Genomic DNA, 23,414 nt, shown 5'->3' with positions numbered 1-23,414 from the left:
GGCCAGCACTGTGATCATCTCTTTTTTTAATTCTTTGAAAACTGTTGGCAGACAAATAAAGATGAAAAAGTTAAATTATGAGGAGTGTTTTTCTCCACTTGGAAATATGGACTTCAACACATTGCTGGATGTCTGTGAGTAATGACATAAAGTGGAATACAACCTGCTTATCTAAAAGGAAGACATGACAATGATGCAAAGAATAGGTTAGTTAATTTTTTTTCAAAATTGTTATAAAAATAAGATTACATCTTTTTAATAAATCCACGATCACTCTTTTGCTTGAGAAAGTAAAACTGGTTCTGAAATGATTAACTCTGAATTTTTTCTTTTGGCTTATAGAGCAAAATGGTTCTCATTAAACCTAAAAAGTCATAAGCTGAATCTGTTGAAATCAGTGGGAAGCTTTCTAGATTTTAGTTGTGTACCAATTTCTTTCAAAACACTTGTCATTATTTTTTTTGCTTCTCTTCCTTTTTTCTATTTTTGATGTACATGTAGGAATAGGAGAAATGGGGGGAACTGTTAGGAGGTACAGAATGGCTATCAGGTGTTTTCAGATGTTCTGCCTTCCTTCTGAAATACAAATTTCAGGTACCTCATATACAAATTAACATTGGGTTATGACACTTCTGATTTTACATCTAAACAGTGGCACAGAGGCATTTGTATCTTTCAATTCATAATATGTAGTCTGTAATAGCAGATAGCAATAGCTGATCACATTAAAAAAAATTTTTGGTTTTGTACACAGAAAAGTACATCCTGGCTTCTCACAGTGATTTAGAAATAGCTGATTCTTTGTTTATAGAGAGGGAAACTGAAAGACCAGAAGGGTTGAAGGATTTGCCAGAGGGATTTTTATCCACAGGAGATCTGGAAATAAAACTTACATTCCCTGACTGAGCACTCTGTTATAACAAAAATGTGTAACTTTTCCTGCTTTTGAATGCTGATGTTTCTGAACCGACATGTAAAAACTATTGTCAGAGAAAATGGTGATACTGGTAGTTCAGGGCAGACAATGAAGAAATGCCATACTCTCCGGAAAAAAACGTTTTGTCAAATGATAGGACCTGGAATGAATTTTCACTTCTAATGCAATATTTGAGAAGGTAGCTAGGCAGTTGTTTTCATGTATTTCTCACGAAATAACCTAATTTCTCCTCTCCTGCACCTGAAACAATAACTTTGCAGACCAATGGGAGCAGCTTATAAATATGCAATATTTAGTTACGTATTAATGGAATAAATACATGGAGGATCTGTCTTGGTAGGCTGTTCTGTCTGCTTAGTGGTCGTTTCCAATGGCTGGGCTTTGCTTTTTATTGTTTGTTTCCTCAACTTTTATTTTTCTTAATGCACATGAATGGCTGTTCTGTTTTCTCAGCTGAGAAGCAGGCCTGCTTGCCTCAGCTGCAAAACAGCGAAGTGGGGGCAGGACAATTCTTGCAGACTTGACATGGTCACTGCATGGAATGTGATTTCCTGTCAGCTAATCTCCTCTCCAGGAATGGGAACCTTTCTGGGCTGGCTGCAAAGGCAGCATGCTGATGAACGGTGGGGGTTTGAGTGCTGACTGTGTCACTAGTAGCGAACACCAGCCCTTCACAGCCAGCCTGGTAGCACCAGCAGCTGCAAATAGGAAGGAAGTCCATTTTGGGGAGACACCTGCACTAACAGAAAGTCCACCAGTTCAGAAAGGCTTTATACAGAAGGCTTTATACAGAAAAGGTGGAAGAGACAAAGGGAATTGCTGAGCCTTTTCCAGGTACTGCCTGGCAAGTCATGAAACACCCCAGCATCCTTAAGCCCTGTTTCCATGTCCCATCAGCTGCTGATCTGAGCCCACATCTATGCCTCTGGGGCACTGTGAGATGCTGAGGCATGTGTATGTATCTGTCCCACTGCATGCAGCCAGCATGACATGAGCAGATAAAGATTCCAAATTGCTTGTTCGGGGAAGAGCGAAACACAGATTAAAAATAAGACACAAGGCAGCTGTTGGCAGGCCACTGGGAGACAAGAAAATCACCCCTTGGGGTCTTGTTTTGTAAAGGGATGCTGAGGTGCCCAGCAAACATAGGTGGACCCTCTGACAGGGTGCCCATTATTTGCGCTTCACACACAGCTAGCATGTGCCTATAGCAATCACATAAAATAGGCCTTACTTTTTACTCAGTTCTTTTGCTTAGAATATTGGAGGTTTTAAGATTCATTTTCTTTAAGTACCCAAAAGAAATGAGTTAAATATGATATGGAAACATGTTTATTTCCCCTTTCATAGTACATGTGCATCCCTGCTCTCTCTTCCTCTCTCTTGTGTTCACATACTCCCAGACAGTTCTTGTGCTCACAGCTTTCTTTAACAGGACTGTTTTATTCTTTATAAAATTGAGACTTATAAAACAAATAAATCTTGCTATTGTTCTCTTGGGGTGCAGCTGTGTTAAACTGTAATCATGGGAGTTGAAACAGGTTTCCTTTCACAATAACATTTATATTCATTTCCTGACACTCTTTCCTAATAACATGAGTGTCTTCAGCTGACCAAGGGGAAGAAAAGCCCACTGCTCAGCACTTCTGAAGCTAAAATAATACTTGTGCAGCACAGAATACTTACTGCTATACTACAGTATTTTTTAGATTTTGTTGCACTGGATAAAGATCCACTAGATCTCTGATTTCCCAATTACCATTTCTTTTTTTTGTTTCTCCTCTATCTGAAGTTTCTCCTACTACGGAAACCTTTTTTTCCATTGAGGTTTAGTTAAGCCAGGCCTTACCATCTACATTACCTGCTTCTATTTGTCTTTTTCCTCAAGGATGAGCACAAAAGAGTGGACCAAAACATCTGAGAAAGAGGCAAAATAGAGCTTGTAATGTCTCATAAGGATGGAAAAACAGGAGACTTCCACTCATTGAGGCACTTCCTCTGATTTCTGTGAGCAAGAATGAAACAGCTATCTTTGTTTTACAGCTTTTCCACCTGTAAAAGTTATTGGAGTAGTAAAACGGTGTTACCTGCTCCTCCTTTTAATGTCCAGACCCTTAGATAAATTTGTCTAAACACTGATCTGATTTTAATGAGTGGCACATAAATAAGTGATACTCTCACTTTGGAGAACAGATGTCAGAGATTGATACCTTACTGGTTGAGAGCTGACCTTATAGAATTTTAACAAAAGGATGTCTTTTCCTTTTTTTTTTTTTTTTTTTTTTTTTTTTTTGACATGCCAATGAATAAGTGATGTTTACAAAGCAGCCAAGATATTAAAAATATTGTTCAAAACCGGAAGGAGTGAGCTGTTTTAACTTTTTTTCATTTCAGAGGTTGCTATGGAAAGCAATATCTGCTTTAGGTAAGTGTGAAAGGCCATACAGGAAACTTTTTTTTGAGGTTACTATTTGTAACTAATAAACTGCCTTTGTTTGTACATGAGGGAGACTTCCAAGCCCTTCAGGAAAACCTGCATAAGTATATATAAACACAAAACAGTCCCACGTTGTGTTTGCATCTTCCATGTCTGCCCTGCAGCTGACACATCCCCCTGTAAGCTTTAATGAAGACTAAAAGCACTGTGAGCCTTTGTTATTATAACCTTTCCTTTAACACAGGGGAGAGCCTGGATCCGGTACTGAGTAAGAAAGAAAACTACATGAGAAGATGGTTTTGGGTATTTTTTCTTTTTTTCTTTTTTTCTTTTTTTCTTTTTTTTTTTTTTCCCCCGGGGGAGCAGGGTCATGAAAATGATAATCTACAGGATACAATGCCTGGGTAAACTGCTTGTGTGGAAGGAGCTGCCAATAGAAAGAACATCTGTAAGGAGCTCTGTACTATCTCATCCTCACCGTGTCTCTGTTATTATACACAAAAGACTACTTTTGGCAGAGTGCTGTCACAGACCTTTGCTGAATGTAATCCTTAGGGGCAGCGTAACAGATCCAGTCAGAGGATATCTGACCCAGCTGGTAAGTACCTGCAGAAGAGACTCAGAGCCACTCTTCTTTTCCCTTTCCTTGTGTCCACAGCTTGGTGGGAAGTTAACCGTTTCCAGTGTTTATCAGAGTTATTCACAGTAAGGTAGAAACATAGACCATAGGTAGTATGAATCCTTCCTTGCAATTGACTAAATGAAAAGCAGGAGAAAGGAAAAGAAGAAAAGAGAAGTAACTTCAAGTTCGAAGAGGACAGCAGCCATCCAGCCTGGAATTTCTACCCCACTGTTGATAACCAATTAATTTCTTGCTCCAAGACAGATGTAAGTCTAGAAAAGTGGTTTCAGAAGCATATTGGTCACAGCTTTCTTGTTAGCCAAGAGAAGCACAGTTTAAACTGGGTATTCGAAGCACAGGGCACATACAGAGAAAGCATGAGAAGCATGCAACTAATGCAATGAAGGAAGAGGGGGAGAAAGGATAAGAATTCTGGTTAGAGAAAATGCATTTTTTGATGGATTTTGTTTCATCTAGAAGACAGTGGGAAGGCTGTTCCACTGATGTCCACGGCAACATTTGCCTACTACAGACTGTTCACAAGTGTAGCTATTTAAACATTGCATTAAATGGATTTCAGAGCCTAACTTCAGGTGTCTTGGATGTCACACTCCTTGCATGCCACACATTATTTACACTGCTCAAAACCAATCATCAGTAGCGTATTAAAGGGCAAGAAAAATGCCTGGCACTGGAAATCACGGGGCATGGTTTCAACTCGTTGTAAAGCTGCAGCTTACTGTAAGGTCTTAGGAAAGATATTTAATGTGCATTTAACATGTGTCAAGTCCTTCAGCATGAGTAATTCTTTTTAACATCTGTGAACTTCTATTCCTTCTACAGAGGAAAAGCACTTAGGAAGCCTGATGCATAACCCTAGCCAGAGCCCTCCAGTCAGTCATCCACATGTCTCTAGTGTGACTCACTCCCCGCTTTCTCTTTCTCTTACCAGCTTGAAGCTGTGTGCATGGGCTTTGCCTGAGGCAGAATAGTTTTTGAAGGTCTGAGGAGAAAAAACGAAGTCATTTATATAGCTAAGTCATTAAGATAAGAGGAAGGAGGAAGAGCCGCAAACAAACAAAAATCAACAAATGAGTCCTGGGGATTTTGTGTGAACATCTGTTAGTGCCAAAGCCACATGAGGCCGAAGTCTGAATTTCTGATTCTAAGAAAGGACTTAATGAGTACAATAAGCACCACTGACTGTCTTAGTGAAAGATGGCTGTGATTTAGCAAAAGGAACCTTTGAAAGCCATCGTTTCAGTAGTTCCAACCATAGCAATGCTTTTAATCATGATTTGCCAGCTTTCCAGCAGAAGTTTATATGCTTTGTTCATGTCTGGATGGCTAATGAATCTCCTTACTAAAAATACATGAAGTTAAAACTGTTGCCCATGGTTCCAAAAAGCTTCTTAATGCTGTTTTAACTTTTGCCTTCACCTTACCAAAGCATAAGCACAAGATCACTTTAAGTTACAGCTACTCAAATAAAGGTAAGGAGTTGTTTATAGATGTACAAAAAGGCAGCCTAAATCTTTAATTTGTTACACAATTACTCGTTAATTATTGATTGCTTAATGATAGAAGGTGCCCTTTCTACCTATGATACAAAGAAAATACCTAATTTTAGTGCAAAGGTTACATAATTCTTTCTCCCTTCAAACCACAGAAGGGAAGCCACAGAAAACCAGCTTTATCTGATTTGGACTTAAAATGAGAAGAAAAATTCTTGTCTAAAAGCCAAAACCCGCCCTTGGATGCAGGCACGCACCTCTTGAGCTCATTTGGAGACCAATGTCTTTATCCAAAAACAGAATACAACTTGCATAGATTGGGTTAAAATTCAGCGCTGATATGCTATGAATGAAGGAATTATCATAGATTAAATCAGAGATTATGTCCTTCCCTAGCACTGATTAAAGAAGCTGAAAAAAGTCACCCTAAATGTATATGGAAAGCTGTGTGTTTTGAGAGTACAATGGATTTTGACTTTGTAAATCAAACCTGAAGAAAGGTATTTCTTATGCTACTTATAACATATTTCATAGGAAATACTTTGGTTAAAGAAAGTTACTACATTAATACTGATACAAACAACTTGTCTGAAAACTCTGTAAACTGTGGCTTTCTGGTTTTGCCCTGTCCATGTGCTTGTTCCGTGAAGTGTCAATGCGAGTTACTCTGCATTAGCTTGAATCCATATAACTGGATCAATACCTGTCATAATGCTTTTTGCTGTTCATCCATCTTCTGTCAGGGCATTTTGCAAATAAAGAACAAACAAGCCAAACTAAAATATAAAAAGTGGCTCTCTTTGTGGTGCTTATGCTGAAAAAAAAATGGGCAACAGTTAAATATTTCCAGAGAACTGTGTTGAGTATGTTGCCAGCATTTTTTCTGAAGTAAAAATGAAAAGGCTATAGTGTTGTTTCCTTCTTTTTCTTCCTTCTGAAGCTTCCCCATGTCTGCAAAATACAGCTCCAAGGATATAAAACATTCAGTGATCACAGTTCTGTCTGTTTTATTTTTCTTTACATACATATACTGGCAATATAATTGAAAGGCAAAAATATGTAGTGGCAGGAGAAATGTTCATTCTCTGAAATTTTTCTTTTAGCTGCGTAACAATATGGTTAAAAGCACTCATGGAACATATATGCTAGCAGTATGTACCATGAATAATCTGGACTTCTGATGATGTAAGAAAACAGTAGCCTCACTGATTTTATTCTTATAACAAAAGGTAGATGTTTCCTAAGTCTTTCAAATTTAGCTGAGACTGATATGATGCAAAAAGTGCTACGATGACAGTCTTGGATGCAGTTTGACAAAACTAGAAGGGTTTTTAGTAAATGATGTCAGAAAGCCACATTGAGGTCAGAATACTTCTTTCAGGGGATGAATTCTGGAACTGAGAACTTCACCAAAGTGGCCAAAATGTTTCCCATAATTTAAAAAAATTTTCTTTGGGCACTAAACTATCTTCACTGTTTGGTAGTGCAAAGTGTTCAGATTTCATAGTCACTGACTAAAAGGTAGACACACTTCTATTGTGAAATGTGATAGAGACAAAATTATTTCAGCCCTGTCCTTTTTATGAAAATCAACAAAGATTTGGCTTATATGAATGACACAAAGCTGACAGGATTTTGTATAAGAGCATAGTTCAGTGACTCTACATTGTGTGTATGAAATTGGTGACTAGGTTCAGAATAATGTTCAATTTAGGCCAAGCAGAAGCATTCAAACCCATTAGGATTTTGTGATTTTTACCTACCCAGCAAGTGAAAAAGGCATGTTCTTTGTTCTCGTCTGTTTTAGGGTGGATTAGTCAGCAGGAATCTGTTAGAAGAGAAGAGTGAGTAGAGCTAACAGGGCTGGGCAGAGAGAATGAATTTGCTCAGTAATGCTGAGTAAATTTGTATGTGCATTGGGGAGAGACCACAAAAGCGTGAGACATCTGGGCAAATGATGATGCCACCAAGAAATCTCTGTAGGGACACTGCAGGTTTCTGAGTCACTGAACCAGGACACTGTAACTCTGCTAAGTATTTTGCACCCTGCTAAGTGTTCTGCACCTCCCAAATGTCTGCAGGATTTTATGTGATCTATTGTGTTTGTTTCATATGCAGCAGATTATGATCAGGTTGTTTAATTGACATTACAAAAAACCCAACACGCAAATGTTTTAAAGCTAGTTTTCAGGGTTTCTGCTACCCTTAGCAAAAAGCCACTGCCCAGCAACAATTTCCTGCTATTTGCAATAATGCTGCTAATGATACTGTCTATTTATGGGCATTGGAGCTGAATATCCGGTGTGGCAGCAGAATGTAAACTGATTAAATGATCAGCTTTTAATGTGACACTCTTCTGTTCTTTGCAGCTGTTTAGTGGTATACACACACACAAACATGCACAGACATGTATTTACAAATTACTGACAGGTGTAGGGGGGTCCATGGCAAGTTAATCCCAAGATAGATAAATGAATGCAATCTTTAAACCTATGCCAGGTTTTTCCTCCCTCTATACCACATCAGCCAGTTGAGGATGCTTGTTTGCCTGACTGATTGTTTTTGTTGAGGCAAAACCAAAGCCTCAGTCTTTTGGAGAAGCTTTGTGCTTTGTGAATGACTTAAAAAAAAACCTATTTGAATTAGAAAGGAGAGGTTGCAGCCAAAACTATTGCTAAAAGCTACCACCTGGACTGTGAGGCAAACTCAGCTCCTGGTTATGTGCAATCCAAATAGACAAATGTGTGGAGGAAACAAGCTCAGAAGGAAAAAGTGACTTTTCCACTGCTTCTAGGAGCAAAGCCCAGTCTTCCAACGGAACAGTTGTCTTCCGGCTTACCTCTGCCTGGCCAAAATCACCCTGATTTTCAGCCATTTCCCCGATTTCCCTGAAACAATACACAGTCTGTATGTTATACAGCAGTACAACGTGGTGTACACCATCTCACAATAGAATGTATGTGTTTCCTTGCACAGTGTTAGAATACTGATTCTCAGGCCCTGCTTCACTAGGCAGGCACTGAACTCTCCACCCTACTGCTGACCATTTACATGCCACTTCAGGAGTGACTGAAGTGTTTCAAACTGCATTAAGCAGATAAAAAACTCTTTACCTCCTCATGTATGACAATATGGTTACATGCATAATTTTGTGCTGAAGTGTTTTGTTACTTGCTCCTGGATCCCAAATACTCCCACATTTACAAACCCTTGTGCTGTTCTTGTTCCTTATTTTAGGTAGCTTCCACTTACCAGACAAGGAGAAAGCTCTTTGTTCTAGCCAATGTATAAATTTTGTCTAACCGTACATAAGAAGTTTATAAAACAATTATAAAGTTTGTATATACTCTAACTGCGCGCTGGCACAGGTTGCCCAGAGAGATGGTGGAAGATCTATCCTTGGAGATCTTCAAAAGCCATCTGTACAGGGTCCTGGGCAACAACCTGCTTTAGGTGGCCCTGCTTGAACAGAGGGGCTGGACCAGATGACCTCCAGAGGTCCCTTCCAATCTCAACCATTCTGTGATTCTGTGAATCTTACAGAGAGAAAAAACCAGATCTGTCCTTCCTAAGATGCGTATTGTATATAAAGGCCAGACAGACAAAAGAGCAAGGCAGAAAAAGGGTGAGTGAAGTGTAGTTTCATTTCTCTTTTATGTATAGAGAACTGTAATGATTTACTGAAGGTTGCTACATGAAGCCCAAGCAATTCTAAGATGTGAACTTGGATTTCTTGAGACATCATGACAACAATCAGATCGATTCTTTTTTCCTCTGCTGGAGGTTTCGTTTTCTATCAAAGCAGAAGTTTTACTACCCTACTTTCAGTTTTGGTTTCCTACCCAAATTCATGTCTGCTTATGTGACCAAGAACACATTTGAGATCACAAGGTACTGGACTCCTCTACCACTCACTGAAATTGAAACCAAATTCACTGGTGCGGTGAATATTAATGAATGGCAAAAGACTCCTTACTGGCTCTTTACAGAACCAGACTCAATGGTTAAAAAAATGAACTATAACACCTTGTCATAGACAAAAGTAGCTCTGTATAAGAGAGCAATGGAGCTCTAGCCTTTAGTAATAATTCTGTTTTCAATGAGTTTGACATCTTAATATTTCATTCCTGCTGGTGCAATTCTTTTTGACTGAATATGGACTTAAATAAGTGACTCATGCGAGATAGTAATTTCTTTTACAGGAGGTGAAAAATAACAAGGAGAGCAATAGTAGCCAAAGGAATTAGAGCTAGAATCTGGAAAATATGAAATGTGGTGTTTGTGTAAACCTGATGAGAACAGATCATTTAATCAGAAGTAGAGCATGGAAAATTTTGTTGGAAGCAGACACAAGGAAGCTATGTTTAAGCTCTTGCTCCTGAAAGGTTTTTCCCTGAAGCAGATTTATAATGGAAGAGGAGGAAATAACAAGTGGTTCCATATGACTTTTTTTTTGAAATTACTTTTTTTCCCCAAGATCATCCCTGCTGAAATCAATTTCCCCTAATGGAGCTGCCCCAACTACTGTTCTGTATTAAGGAGCCAGGTGTTCTGCATCATCTGTTTTGAATAAATGGCAGACTATTTCTAAAAGACAATTTCTCATTTCTACTTTGTTATATTTATTTGATCTGTTCCTGTTTCAAACTGATGTCTTGGCTATCTAAAATTAAAAGGCCTATGCTGAGCACTCTCAGTTCTTGTTAGTTTTAATTAGAATTTAAAGTGATATATTATCTTCCAAGACAAAGTTGATGTTTATAGCATTCAAAATATAGAGTCATGAGCAAGAAACTGATGGATTCTTCTTGGTCAAAGAAGCTAGTCAGGATCTTTTAAATGATTTTTACAATAGAAAGTGCAGTTTCTACAAAACAACATTGCATGAGGAAGCTTTCAGTTTGTCTGAGATATGCCATGTTGATGTTTCACGTAGGGTCAGCTCAAGTGGCCTTGTAATATTCTGGTTTGTTCAAACAACCCCAAATATTTCTCTCATATTAGCTAAATTGGGATGGATTTCCCTACTGTGGCAAGCTGCTGCCTGGGAATCCCACTCTGTTCAGCTTTCATGATGCAGCGTTATTCTTCTCTTGACTAACAGCCCCCTGCCTCCTGACTGCAGAGACAGCACGCGGGATGTAATCTGGCCTGTAAGGGCCTTTGGGAACATCTAATAAGCCACAGCTCAGCCACACTATAGATCTACTCCCGTGACTATCTGTATGAGTCTCTGAGTGTTTGGCTGTCCAAACAAGGACAGTCCAAACAGGAACAGCAAGAAGTAATGTATATTTTTGACTTCTGCAGGACTTCTGCATGTATGTAGTGACGTATACATTGACACGGGCTTGCAGAATACACTGGAAACAGATGAGTAGTGTATGAGCTATTGCGTCACATTGCCAGGTACTGAATAGGTAGTGTTGTAGCCTTGCTGAGATTATTCCTGTAGTAATTTCAGCACCGCCTTTTTTGAGAAATGTTGGACATAAGTTGCTTCCACTAAGGAAATTTTCTAGTCTTTTTTAAAAAAATACTATTGTCTGTAAAATGAAGTTTATTCTGACTAGCTTTAGCTCAAGTGATCAATTCTAATGTTGTTCAGATAAGCAGTAGAAGTACAGAAGCATTTGACTTTCATCACTGTATGACATAAAATCCACACTCTTTTGATGAAATATAGTCATGGATTCCTGTTGTGGCAAAAGAAGTAGGAAATTATCTTAGGTGAGAAATTACTCCATGCAGGAAAAAGAATTTGGGATTAACTCTAGATGGCTTACTGTATAGTAACATAAACCTACAGGCTAGTATAGGACATTAGAGGTTTAGCCAAGTTAGGGATCTTTCCTTGCTGCCAGTTTGTGAGGGATTTCTGAAAGCATTGCAAGATGTCCATGGATTTCTCTGAACAACAGAAAAGAGGTGTGTTGCCATCACTGTATCTAAACACCAACAGCACTTTTCTGGTGGTTTGTGCAAGAAATAATTATTGGCTGTGGTGTGTTGACATCACCAGAAAGAATAAGCTGGAAAAGCTTGTGGGTTGAGTTAAGGACAGGGACATCACTTACCAAATACAACCACATGCAAACCAGACTTGACCTGGGGAAAATGCATTTATTTCCAATTAAAAGTAGAGGTGGGTGGTGAAGAAACAAAGATAAAACCCAAAACAACACCCTCTCCATCCCCACCAGCTCAGTTTCACTCCTTCACTCCCAACTCTTCTACCTCCTACCCCTGAGCAGCGCAGGAAGATGCGGAATGGGGTCTGTGGTCAGTCCCTAACAGTTCCCCTCTGCTGCTCCTTCCTCTTCACACTGTTTCCCTGCTTCACCGTGGGGTCCCTCCCACAGCATACAGTCCTCCACAAACTTCCCCAACAGGAGTCCTTTCCATGGGCTGCAGGTCTTCAGGAACTGCTCCAGTGTAGGTCCCCCTGGTGGGGTACAGTCCTTCAGGAACTCACTGCTTCTGCATGAGTCCCCCATGGGGTTATGGGTCTTGCCAGAAAACCTGCTCCAGTGTGGGCTTCTCTCCACAGGCTGCAGCTCCCTTCAGGGCATTTCCACCTGTTCTCCTCCATGGGCTGCAGTGTGTATATCTGCTCTGGCGTGGTCCTCCATGGACTGCAAGGGGAAAACCTACTTCTCCATCATCTTCACCACAGGCTGCAGGGGAACATCTGCTCCAGCACCTGGAGGACCTTCTCCCTTCTTCGCTGACCTTGATGTCTGCAGGGCTTTTTTCACATTTTTCTCATTCCTCTCTCTCAATACTGGTGAGAATTTTTTTTTTACCCTTTCTTAAATACATTTCCCCAGAGGCACCACTAGCTTGACTGATGGACTGCTTACCTCTGGCCAGCAGTGAGTCCATTTTAGTACTGGCTGGAACTGGCCATGTCTGGCACAGGACAGCCTCTGACATCTCCTCACAAAATCCACCCCTGCCAAGTCCCCCACTGCCAAGTGTTGGCAATACATTGGCATAGCTCATTTGGTAGAGAGGCTCACTCTTCTTTTTGTGTTGGTTGTAGCAGTGCAGGACCATAATCCCCTTTGAGCACAAAACCCCTTGAAAGCACATGAGAATTTCTCTTCAGACCCAAAGGGTGCTAGTGTAGAACACCTGAGGTCACACTGTGTTTGCTCATCTTGTAAAACTGCCACAGCTCTTGCTTGAAGTCCCTGGTTCTCCATGTCATGATCCATGTTGTGTGTCCATAGAGCCCTACAGCTGTGACTAATGCTGACACACTGTTCTGTCCCAAGTGGCAGCAGTGACAAGGTGCATGAACCATGTTTTGGGTGGTACGCACAGATTAGATTGTGTGGTTTTGAGCTACCATATGGATGCAGGAACTCAGTGAGTGCTTGGCATTTTGAAGTAGAGGAGACAGGTCCAAAAGCAGTGAGAGAGCGGGTATTTTCTGGGACATTGCAACAGCCAGACAGTGAGCTCTTACATCTAGAAAGGATGTTGATCCGAAATGAGACATACGGATGTTTCCTAGTGCCCCTGTGGTTCAGTCTTGTTTGGAAACCTGCCCAGTCCTGGTTCCTGGGGAAATTTTGTGTAAGGAAGTGAGGAGCTTGTTCAGCAGGATGGTATGGATAAACAGCTCATTGCTACATGCCCATTCCCACATCACTGGGAGTCTAACAATACTGCATGAGGCTGCAGAACAGTGGCTGTGAGTGACTGAAGGGGAGGCTTGTGAGAGCAAGCCCATGATGGAGTGACTACCTCAATGGACAAAGGAAGAGTGGTGGATGTCATCTATCTGGACTTCTGTAAGGCTTTTGGCACAATTCCCCACAACATCCTTCTCTCTAAATTGGAGACAGACAGATTTGGTGGGTAGTCTGTTTGGTGGGTGAGGAGCTGGCTGGATGGTCACATACAGAGGATAGTGGTCCAGGGTTCAGGGTCCAGATGGAGACCAGTTATGAGTCGTGCCCCTCAGGGTTCCATATTGGGACCGGTACTGTTTGATATCTTCATCAATGACATAGACAGTGGGATCAAGTGCACCCTCAGCAAATTTGCAGATGACACCAAGCCAAGTGGTGCAGTTGATACACTGGAGGGAAGGGATGCCATCCAGAGGGACCTTGACAGGCTCAAGAAGTGGGCCCATGTGAACCTCATGACGTTCAACAAGGCCAGCTGCGAGGTCCTCCACCTGGACTGGGGCAACTCCCAGCATCAATACAGCCTGCAGGATGAAGGGATTGAGAGCAGCCATGTGGACAAAGACTTGAGGGTACTGGTGGCTGAAAAGCTGGACATGAGCTGGTAATGTGCACCTGCAGCCCAGAAAGACAACCATATCCTGGGCTGCGTCAAAAGAAGTGTGACCAGCAGGTTGAGGGAGGTGATTCTGCCCCTCTACTCTGCTGTGGTGAGACCCACCTAGAGTGCTGTGTCCAGCTCTGGTGTCAGGACAGTACGGGAAAGACACGGACATGTTGAAGCATGTCCAGAGGAGGGCCACAAAAATCATCAGAGGGATAAAACACCTCACCTATGAAGAAAGGCTGTTGAGGTTGTTCAGCCTGGAGAGTAGAATGCTCTGGGAAGACCTTATTGTGGCATTTCAATATTTAAATGGGGCTTATAAGAATGATGGGGACAAAAATTTCAGCAGGGCCTGTAACGATAGGACAGAGTGTAATGGTTTTAAACTAAAAGAGGGTAGATTCAGACTAGATATAAAGAAGAATTTTTTTGGCAATGAGGATGGTGAAACATTGGAACAGGTTGCCCAAAGAGGTGGTAGATGCCCCATCCTTGGAAACTTTCAAGGCCAGGTTGGATGGGGCTCTGAGTAACCTGGTCTAATGGAAGGTGTCGCTATTCATTGCAGGTGCGTTAAACTACATGATTTTTGGAGGTCCCTTCCAACCCCAATTATTCTGACTCTGACTTTTTTATTCACCTGTATATACATGCAGACGGAGTACTGGTAAAATAATGTGGTGTATTAAATCAGGTTAATTTAAAGTAATGTGAGTGTTTTCTTGGTGATGTCTCATAGTAAATTGAAGTGCCTAGATTCTTCGAGATCGTGTCCATGGATGCCAACATGCTTAAAGAAGATTGGGGGTGGCTGCACTATGCAGGTAAACTCTGCTTAAAATTTCTAAAGATGGGAGAGCACCAACTCTCTTAAATAAGGAAAACACTGGGCAGTGAGAGGTGATTTGTCCCCTTCGTTTACTCATTTGATATTTTTGGACATTTTAGACTATGCTGTTAATTATGTCATGTTTATCATTACCCTGATTTCCAACCCGCTCCCACCCCCCCTTTTTTTTTTGGCACTTGTCTTAGTCATTGTTTGTGCTATACTGTGGGCTGTACTGCAGAGCAGAAGAAGTATGTGTAAGGAATAGGCAAGCATGATATTTCTAAGAAAATGTATTTAATCATCCCTAATATTTAACAGTTCACACCTGTTGGCAGTCACATGCTGTCTTAGAAATTACTTGTCATGAATTAGCTAACATGAAGTAGAAATTCACTTTGCACCACTATTATACAAAGCTGAAGGTTACCACTTATTAAGAGAGAATAAATTCATATCTATATGGGTGAAAGCCATCCCAGCAGCCTAATCTACCTTCTGGACTCCTATAACAGAAATATATAACACACAGGGAGCTTTGGTATCTCCATTACCAGAAGTCAAGTAACAACCATTTAGTAGGATTCTATTATATTACAGGAAAACATCTCAGGGTAACTTGAACCGCTACAGTTGTTAAAAAGAAATTCCTTGAAATATTAGTCCATTTTTATTGTTTATATGTTGATTTAACTCAGATTAGGAGGTCAGACTGTCCAGATCACTTTTCCTTTCTGTCTTAGTGGAAGATGAATAGTTTAATTTTCTTGCTAATATTTTCAGTTGCATGACCCATTGGAACAGCAGCAGGCTGTCCAACCCTCTCCTTAGCACTGCCTCTATGTTATAGTAATTTCCTGATCAATTCCTGGCCACCTATGTCACTTCACTCTCTTGTCTGCACAGTCCTCTCTAAATGCAGGATGCTCGTAATTTTTTGCCTAAATGGTGGATGCTAGTGGATCTTTCCCATCCCCCAATTGTATCAGTGATACCAGCAATGCTAGGCTGTGTTCAGGGACTGTCATTTCAGCTGTAAATGCCCTCCACAGGTCAGAGAGTTCAAAGTCCACTGGGATAAAAAAAAAAAAAAGCTTGGATTGCAAATGCATTGAAGTGAAAAATCTTTGTTTGTATCTGTCTGAGGCATTTATCTAGTGCTTCTTTCAGCTATGTACAATATATATGTTGTAAAGAAACTGCATGTATTAATATCAAAGAAGCAGAGCTTGTAGTTATACACAGCCATAAAGCACAGGCATGGTTGCAGAGACTTAATTCCTGATATAAATAATATGCACTAGAGAACTTGGCTAAAGACATGTTAATTTCTTAGCAATAACAATCCTCTTGAAGTTTATGGCCACTGCAGAAAATATAAGATAAAAAGCTGCCATATGTCTTGTCATCCCCCAGAATATAACAAAGCCTCTTCATTTTTCCCTTCTTTAATCTTTTGTATATTGTGTTTTCCCTCAGGGCTTGCTAGGCTCTTTGGTCAGATAACAGTTTCATGTGCATACTACTTCAACTGTGAACTGGTGTTTGGTGGGTTTGCCCTTTTCTTTCAGTCAGAGACCACACAGAGAGAATGGTTGGGATTTTTCCCCCTAAAAAGGCTTTTGCATGTGTAAAAATGCATTGCATATTTCAAGGAATCTCTTCTTCTGTGTGATTCTTAGGTGGCAGAGGATGAGTTAAAAAAGAACAGCTGCAAACTGAAACGGTCAAAAACAAAACCAACTTTTCTCACCCAGAAAAATGTTCACAAGAAAGAAGAGGTTTATTTCCAGGCTGAAATGACATTCATACCTTGTTTGCTTGGAAATGTCTTGCTCTTTCAATGGCACATTTTAGTTGGTAAACAACCATTAAAATTCTGAGCAGATCTGCATAGCTTGCAGGAAAACCTCTGAAAACAGCTGCAGCTCCTTTCAGCAGATGGGAATTAATAATAGCCTTTGTTCTATGGGCTCTTCAGTTTGCACCCACAAAACAGGGCGAAAGCTGCTTTTCCCAGACCACTGGTGCCCACAGGACCCTGACCCCGCTTGTGGTGCAAGCTGCAGGTTGAGGATAAGCTGGGAGAGTGAGTGTGTCACCAACCTCTCTCCCTTTCCCCCTCAGCTTGCTGGCCCCTGCAGATAACAGCACTGAGTTCAGCTGGTATGGTGAGATAGAGACCTGCCCTCACCCCTTACCTCCCTCTTGTCTCTCTTCTCAGTATGAGTGAACCCATTGGAGATGCTTTTGGTGACTACAATGTCTCCAGGACATGCGCACTGGGGACTGAAGGTACAGCTTGGTGCATGACTGAAGTGCCACTGTGGGCTTGGGGATGTCCAGCAAAGGATGATGACCCACATCTGCTGGCTGAGAGAAGCTGCCAAGCGGTGCTGCCCTGTGTGCAGCGCCTGAGGCCTTTCTAAGCCCTGGGGATGGGGGCAACCCTCAGCCTGTGAGATGCAAACGGCCTCTGTGGATGCCCACATTGACGAGGGGTGTGGGACTACACCAGGGGTGACCGTAGCTGGACCCCTGTTTTCACCCAGAATGTGTTGCTCTGACTGCAACATGTGCAAATTTCAGCTAAAAACTCCGGCTGCTCCCTTTACCCTATGCTTGATGCTTTTGCACTGGATCTTTGGTCTCTAACATAGGGGGAATTGCCAAGAACGTTTTTTGTTTCCCAGAACTGCTCTTCGTAAAGCCTCGAGGCTGCAGGCAGGCTGTGCAAACTGAGTTTGGCTGCTGTCTGTCACCTGGAGCTGCCCCCATCCCTGCTGCCTGCATGCTGCCAGCACCCCCGTGCCCTGGGCTTTTGCTCTCACACGCCCCACAAGATGGGACCTGACTGCAGCGAAGAAAGGGGGGAAGTATGTGAGACGTGGAGACAAAATGTTCTTGGCTGAGGGTGCTCATCTGTGGCCGGAGCTCCTCGAGGAGACGAGACCTAGCCAAAACCCCTGGGAGATCAGACCACTGCAAAATCCTCCCGATGACAGCCCCTGTCCAGCCTCCCCGAACGGGAGAATAAATCAGCACCGCTCGGCACAGGCAAGGGCGAGGGGCGGCCTCGGGGGTCTCCTGCGGGCCGACCTCCTCGCCCGGCGCGGCGCGGAGTCCTGCGGCGGCGGCAGGCCCAGGTTTCGCGGCGCCTCGCCGCGGCCGAGCCGCCTGCCGGGAGCTGCCGCCCGCCGGGCCCGGTAGAGGGTGCCCCGCGCCGCGCCCCGCCGCGCTCCCGCCCGCCCCGCTCCGCCGCTCGCCCTCCGCCAACCCGCCGCGGGAGCACCGGCCGCCGCTTGCGCCCGCGCCGTGTCGGGGCTCCGGCGGGGAAGCTCCCTTTTACGACTTCTTAGGTGCGCCGAGTACGGTCAGTTTGCCTCACCCCCCGTGCTTAATTTCTGCTCGGGAACCTAAACGCAGGGCTTAAATATTGTGACCCAGGCCATGCTGCGCTTCCCCCGGTTCTACAGTCCAGAACTGACCAAACTTGGTCGCTGACTAGAAGAAACTACAGAGCACATCGGTGAATTAGAATTTTTCACTGGGGTAGACTACTGAGGTCTGTAGAATTTCTTTCATATTGCCATTTGATTAAAGAAGGAGAACACATTTCCCAATCCTTTTTAATTTCAGTAATTTCCTTGCATCGCTTGAAATTGTTACCGGCTTTCTTATTTTTATATATATGTATCTGTTGATGATGTGTGCCTCAAAATCTTTTTAGCCCAACTATTGCCAGATGGCCAGCTGTACAATGCTGTGAAGTTCTGACTGAGATGGTGGTATGGAAGCGTCGCAGAGAAACAAGAAGAGATTTTCTGCGTAGTCGGATCTCAAAACAGACTGAATTTTCTTTTCCTGTTCCCTTTATCTGCCTCTCCTCTGATAATAAGTTATTTCTTCATACCAAAAAAATGTCACAGGATATGAGAATTAATGCCACATGTATCTATCTGCTTTTCCTTTTCTTTCATCATGAGACAGAAGCAGGAAGGATACTTAAGCTATTTGATGACAGGTTGATTGAACTATCAACTTATGGACAATAGAATGCATTTTCATGTGGCAGTGTGACATCTCCTTTAGCATCTAGCAACACAGGTGCAGTCATGACTAGCTAGGCAAGTATTCTTTATTATGCTTAGAAGGGAATACTTCCACTTTCCATTACTAGCGTACTAGCGTTCCATGTTTTGCAGTCAGCTAAGGCAACAATAGACTGCAACGTTAGACTTGCAATGTTTTGGGAGTGCGAACAGCTTTCAGATAAAACTGGCTTTGCCTGTTGACTCATGGCCACCAAGGCTGCTCCCCAGACAAGTCCCAATTGTCCTCCAGATGCCAAAGTCTGCAAGGGATCGACAGGGGGGCAGTAAGTAATCCAGGCTGATCACCATCAGCGCCCATCTACTGCTGTTGTTCTGTTCTGATGATTCATACAGTTGCCTTGTTTGGTTCCATTTTATAGAGGGAACAAGCATTGCTTCAATGGCAGGAAAAAGGGAGCAGAAGTGAAATGAAAATGAATGTGCCTTCTAAAGGAAAAGTCGGGGTTTTCTTTCAAGGATGACAGCTTTTCAGGTACACTGGGTGGGATCCCATCAAGTATTGCATTACTGCGTCTGAAGTGCACTCGAGATAAATTCAGGATAATTTCATACTAGGCCTCCACTTTTTTCCAAGTTTGTAAGTATTTTGTTAGTGTTTAGACACATCTCTTAGCTACCTAAGCCATAAGTTAGGAGGTAGAAATCAAAGAAATAAAACCCAAATCCTTGCAAATCCCATCACAAGGTGTACTGTAAGTATGTATATGGTTCCCTAGTAATCAGTTTGCTAAAGGGAGAAATATATGTGGAAATGCAAAGAGAAGTTTATTGTCTCCCAAACAGCAAAAAGCATAGTTTACTGGGGTACATATTCCTATTGATTTAATTGAGACCAGTTGTAAGTAAAGGTATTCATACAATGCTTGCATTACTGGACACACATACCATATATAGCTTGTCAGGGACTTCTAAATGTGAAAACAATTGCAAAACATCTGCTTTGCTTTACTGGAAAAACCTGTTCACATTTCAGTGAAAAGTCCCAGAAGAAATGGTACCAAATAGGTGAAAAAAGGAAAAAGTATATTCTTTGTATTTTCTGTTCTGCCTTAAAACTGAAGTGAATAGTAAAACATGTCAAAAAGTTACACTCAGATGAATTCTGTCATAAAATATAAAGTCTTATGGTACAGGATCAAGAATAATAAAGTCAGACAATCCAAACTCCTGAATGGTAGTTAGGAAATGAAGGAACCCATGTAGATAGAGTAATTAGGTAGCCACTGATTTCAGAGAAAAGAGGACAGTTAAAGTGAATTGCCTCCATTAGGTACATGAGGACAAATAGAAAGGGTTGTGTAAGTATGCTGGGGAAATAGCAGACTTGGTAGAAAGTCCATCTGTTAGTAAATCAGGATGGAGATTAACTTTCAACCACTTAACATGGCTGAAACACTGAACTTGCTTTCTCATTCATCTGAAGAAAAATTATAGACAAAGCAAGTGGAAGAAAACAGTAAATGTAAAAGGGAATAACCTACTAAAAAGGAAAAAAAAAAAAGAGGTGAAACGAGATATTGGAAACCTGGGCATGTATGGGTCACCTGGATGACACACATCCTTCGGTGTTAAAGATACTGTTTTCTGGATAATTTTCTGCCACTTACAACTATCGGAAAACCGTCGACAACTGTGGAAGTGCTGAAAGATGGAAGGAAAGGAAAGGAAATATCACACTGCTTTTCTAAAACAGAAAGCACACCAAGTCTAGCAACAGCCACACTGGGCCTATGGGTCGCAGCTCTCCCTAAAGGGTACAGCCCACAGGGGCACCCACTCCCTCCTTTACTCTCTGTCCCCCTTAGCTTAAGGAAGCACCCCAGCCTCTCAAGCCCAAGTGTACCTTCAATGATACCCAAGTTTAGTTGTAAGTGCTTACTTGGAACCGTGCCCCTGAGAAGAAAATAATTTCTGAATATTTCAGCTCAGACTCTTGGCAATGGAAAAGGAACACGCAGATACACAGGAGATGCTGGAGAAAAAGATGAATAGGATATAAATACTGTTTTGCTTGATATTAAATATCCAGGATTAGCACAGCAAAATGCAGATGATCTGAAAACTCATAGAGTGAAAATACATTGGTGCAGCACAGCACAGTTTACAAGAGTAAAGCCAAAAATCTGCAGCAGTATAAAAAAAATACAAAAATAAAAATAACCCTATTTCTCAGGCAGGATGCCATTGATTTTGTCTTTTGTATGCTGAATAAACTGGGGAGATACAAAAGAAATCATGAGATTCATTTGCTATTTTTAATATACAGCAATGAATTTTAGTCCTTAAAGTGCCCCAGCGGGTGTAGATGTGGATGTGGAATAAAGAGATGCATGGAAATTCAAAATGATGAACAGCTCAACAAAAACTTGCAATCTACTGGCATTATGAAGAATATCAGGATATTATTAATTGTGGTAATTTTTTCCTGTTTCAAGGGAGAGCTTTTCTCTGTTGGGAATGTAAATATACTCACTGCAGCTTTATTAAAGGGTTTCATAAACTAAGTTTCATTAAAGAAAAGATCTGCAGCATTTCATCACGCCTCTAATGTCTCATTTGGACAGATCAGCTCCTTGATCTAAACTTCTGATACTTGTGTAGCCCTGATTCAGGGAAGCATTTATATTCAGAAACAGTCCTTAGTATCAAGCATAGACACAAGTGATTTCCTAAATGGGTAAGGCCTCAAAGACGTATTTAAATTCTTGCTTGGCTCAGGGGTTGCTTGCAGTCTTTTATGATACTGTGAAACAGAAACTAGTGTGACAATTACTGAGGTGCAAGCAGTGAACTGCAGCAATGTCAGCTGGAGATGGCCTCCTCTCTGAGCTTCTGACTGCCCTTGCATAGCCTGATCCCAAACTAACTGCGACCCTGTTTTTACTAAATTTATGTATTTTTCTTCCTTGAGGACCCAGTGGTGCATTAAAAACAAAACAAAATGAAACAAAACAAAACAAAACAAAACAAAAAACAAAACAAAACAAAACAAAACAAAACAAAACAAAACGCAGGCATACAAACTTTTTAGTTCAGCTGTTGAGTGGAAAGGAGTATCTACCACTCTGTCCTGGGAGAAATTATATCTTGAGGGAATAACTCTGTTTGATAGGAGGAGGCTTTCATATGGTAGTGCTCTACTCCCATGGAGTAACTCAGCTGATGTCTGCAGAGCAAGATTTTCCTGTCTGGGAATCCAAAGTTCCCTTTCCAGAAACCAATAGCAAAACCCATCGAGACCTCTTGTCCAGGATGCATGCTAAGCACTGGATAAGTGAGATCAGGTAAACCTGATTATTATGATGATCCTTGAAAGAGGATTTCTTCTGGGATCTGCTATTCTGCTTCTGATCTTTTTTTTTTTTTTTTTGTAATAAATATTTTATCTTTTAATTTTTGTCCATTGGATTATAAAGTGGTTTGTGGTTTTTGCTGGGTTTATTTTATGGTTGCTTTTTACATTTTGCAGAAGCATGGCATGAAAGAATGTTTAAAAATACTCACTTTAACAGGAATTCTAAATTGAATCAATCCTCAGCAATTCGACTGGTAGAAAAAAAATACATAATGTTACAAGAGGAATGTTTTCTCGTTAGCCAATTAGGTGGGAAAGCATTTCACATAAATTGGTTCGCAAATCTGCTCCTCAGCTAAGCCTCTGCCACCGCTTTTCTGTGAGACCTTGGACAAGCCATTTTCCTTCTGAGTGCTGTTTTTTAACTTGTGTGCTTCGCCTGTCTTAGCTATTTAGGTTGTAACCTCTGAGGGCCAGAATTTTTGAAGTTTTTTACCTTAAGAGTGTTACACAGGTATCTACCCTGCCGCCTCATTCAGAAGGGCTGAGAGGAACCCTAAGACAGACTGAGTTTAAAATTGCCTGTCTCAGGCTTCCTTACACTGCTGACATTCAGCTTTCAGGTTTTGTTCCAAAGAAAGACAGTGAATACTTCTGCTTACCTAGTGCAGGGCAAATTAAACATTTAAGCACCAAGAATCTATTAATCTACATCAGCTGTCCTATTTTCCAGTTTTACTTCTGCATGTAATGGCCCTTTCTTATAAAATCACAATGGTGTCAAAACAGAAGCTTCAACCTGCCCTTGAGTCTCCTGATCTGTAGTACCACAGCTAAGATTTGTGAGGACGGATGATACATGCAGTAAAAGCCTGTCTGTGGCTTACTGGTCTTAAGTTAATGCTCACCATCCCTAGGTGGCTTGTAGCACTTGTGCCATGTGTTAATTCAAGCAAGTGGTGATGGACATGGAGCCCTCTCCTCCAGAGCACAGAATCCATCCCTGATCAGCTGGTAGATGCTGAAGAATGCAACCTCCTGATTTCTTCTGGGGTCTCCAATTAGCCTCCAACTCTCCTGGGTCAACATCACGGGTCAGGAGGAGGCAGGCAGGGAATGGCATGTCCCCTCTGGCACCTCAGGCTGGCATCTGCCAGGCAACACCCCAAGACAGGGAGATCTGACCTGCTTTAGGACATGGGCCAGGACAGGGACACCTATGTGTGGGGTATGGGGCCACCGTGCTGCTGAGGCCCTGCAGGGGAGGGGTGCAGGCCCCTGATGTGCAGGGAAGAGGAACACTTCTGCTCCTGCCTCCTTTTTCTCTGTTTTTCCTTCTCTTGCCATCTCTTTTT

At 41.8% G+C, this 23,414-nt stretch overlaps 1 long non-coding RNA gene across 1 annotated transcript; it reads left to right on the top strand.

Moving 5' to 3' along the window:
• Positions 1–441: 441 nt before the first annotated feature.
• LOC308056883 lies at positions 442–21,771 on the top strand. The gene is made up of 2 exons (XR_013925011.1): positions 442–16,944; positions 17,343–21,771. It is a non-coding gene; the product is annotated as an uncharacterized lncRNA (long non-coding RNA).
• Positions 21,772–23,414: the final 1,643 nt, after the last annotated feature.

Source organism: Falco punctatus (genome assembly GCF_963210335.1).
Source record: "Falco punctatus genome assembly, chromosome: Z".
In the NCBI taxonomy this organism is placed as follows: Eukaryota; Metazoa; Chordata; class Aves; order Falconiformes; family Falconidae; genus Falco; species Falco punctatus.
The sequence above is the reverse complement of the archived record's forward strand: the minus strand, read 5'-3'. Positions and strand labels throughout refer to the sequence as shown.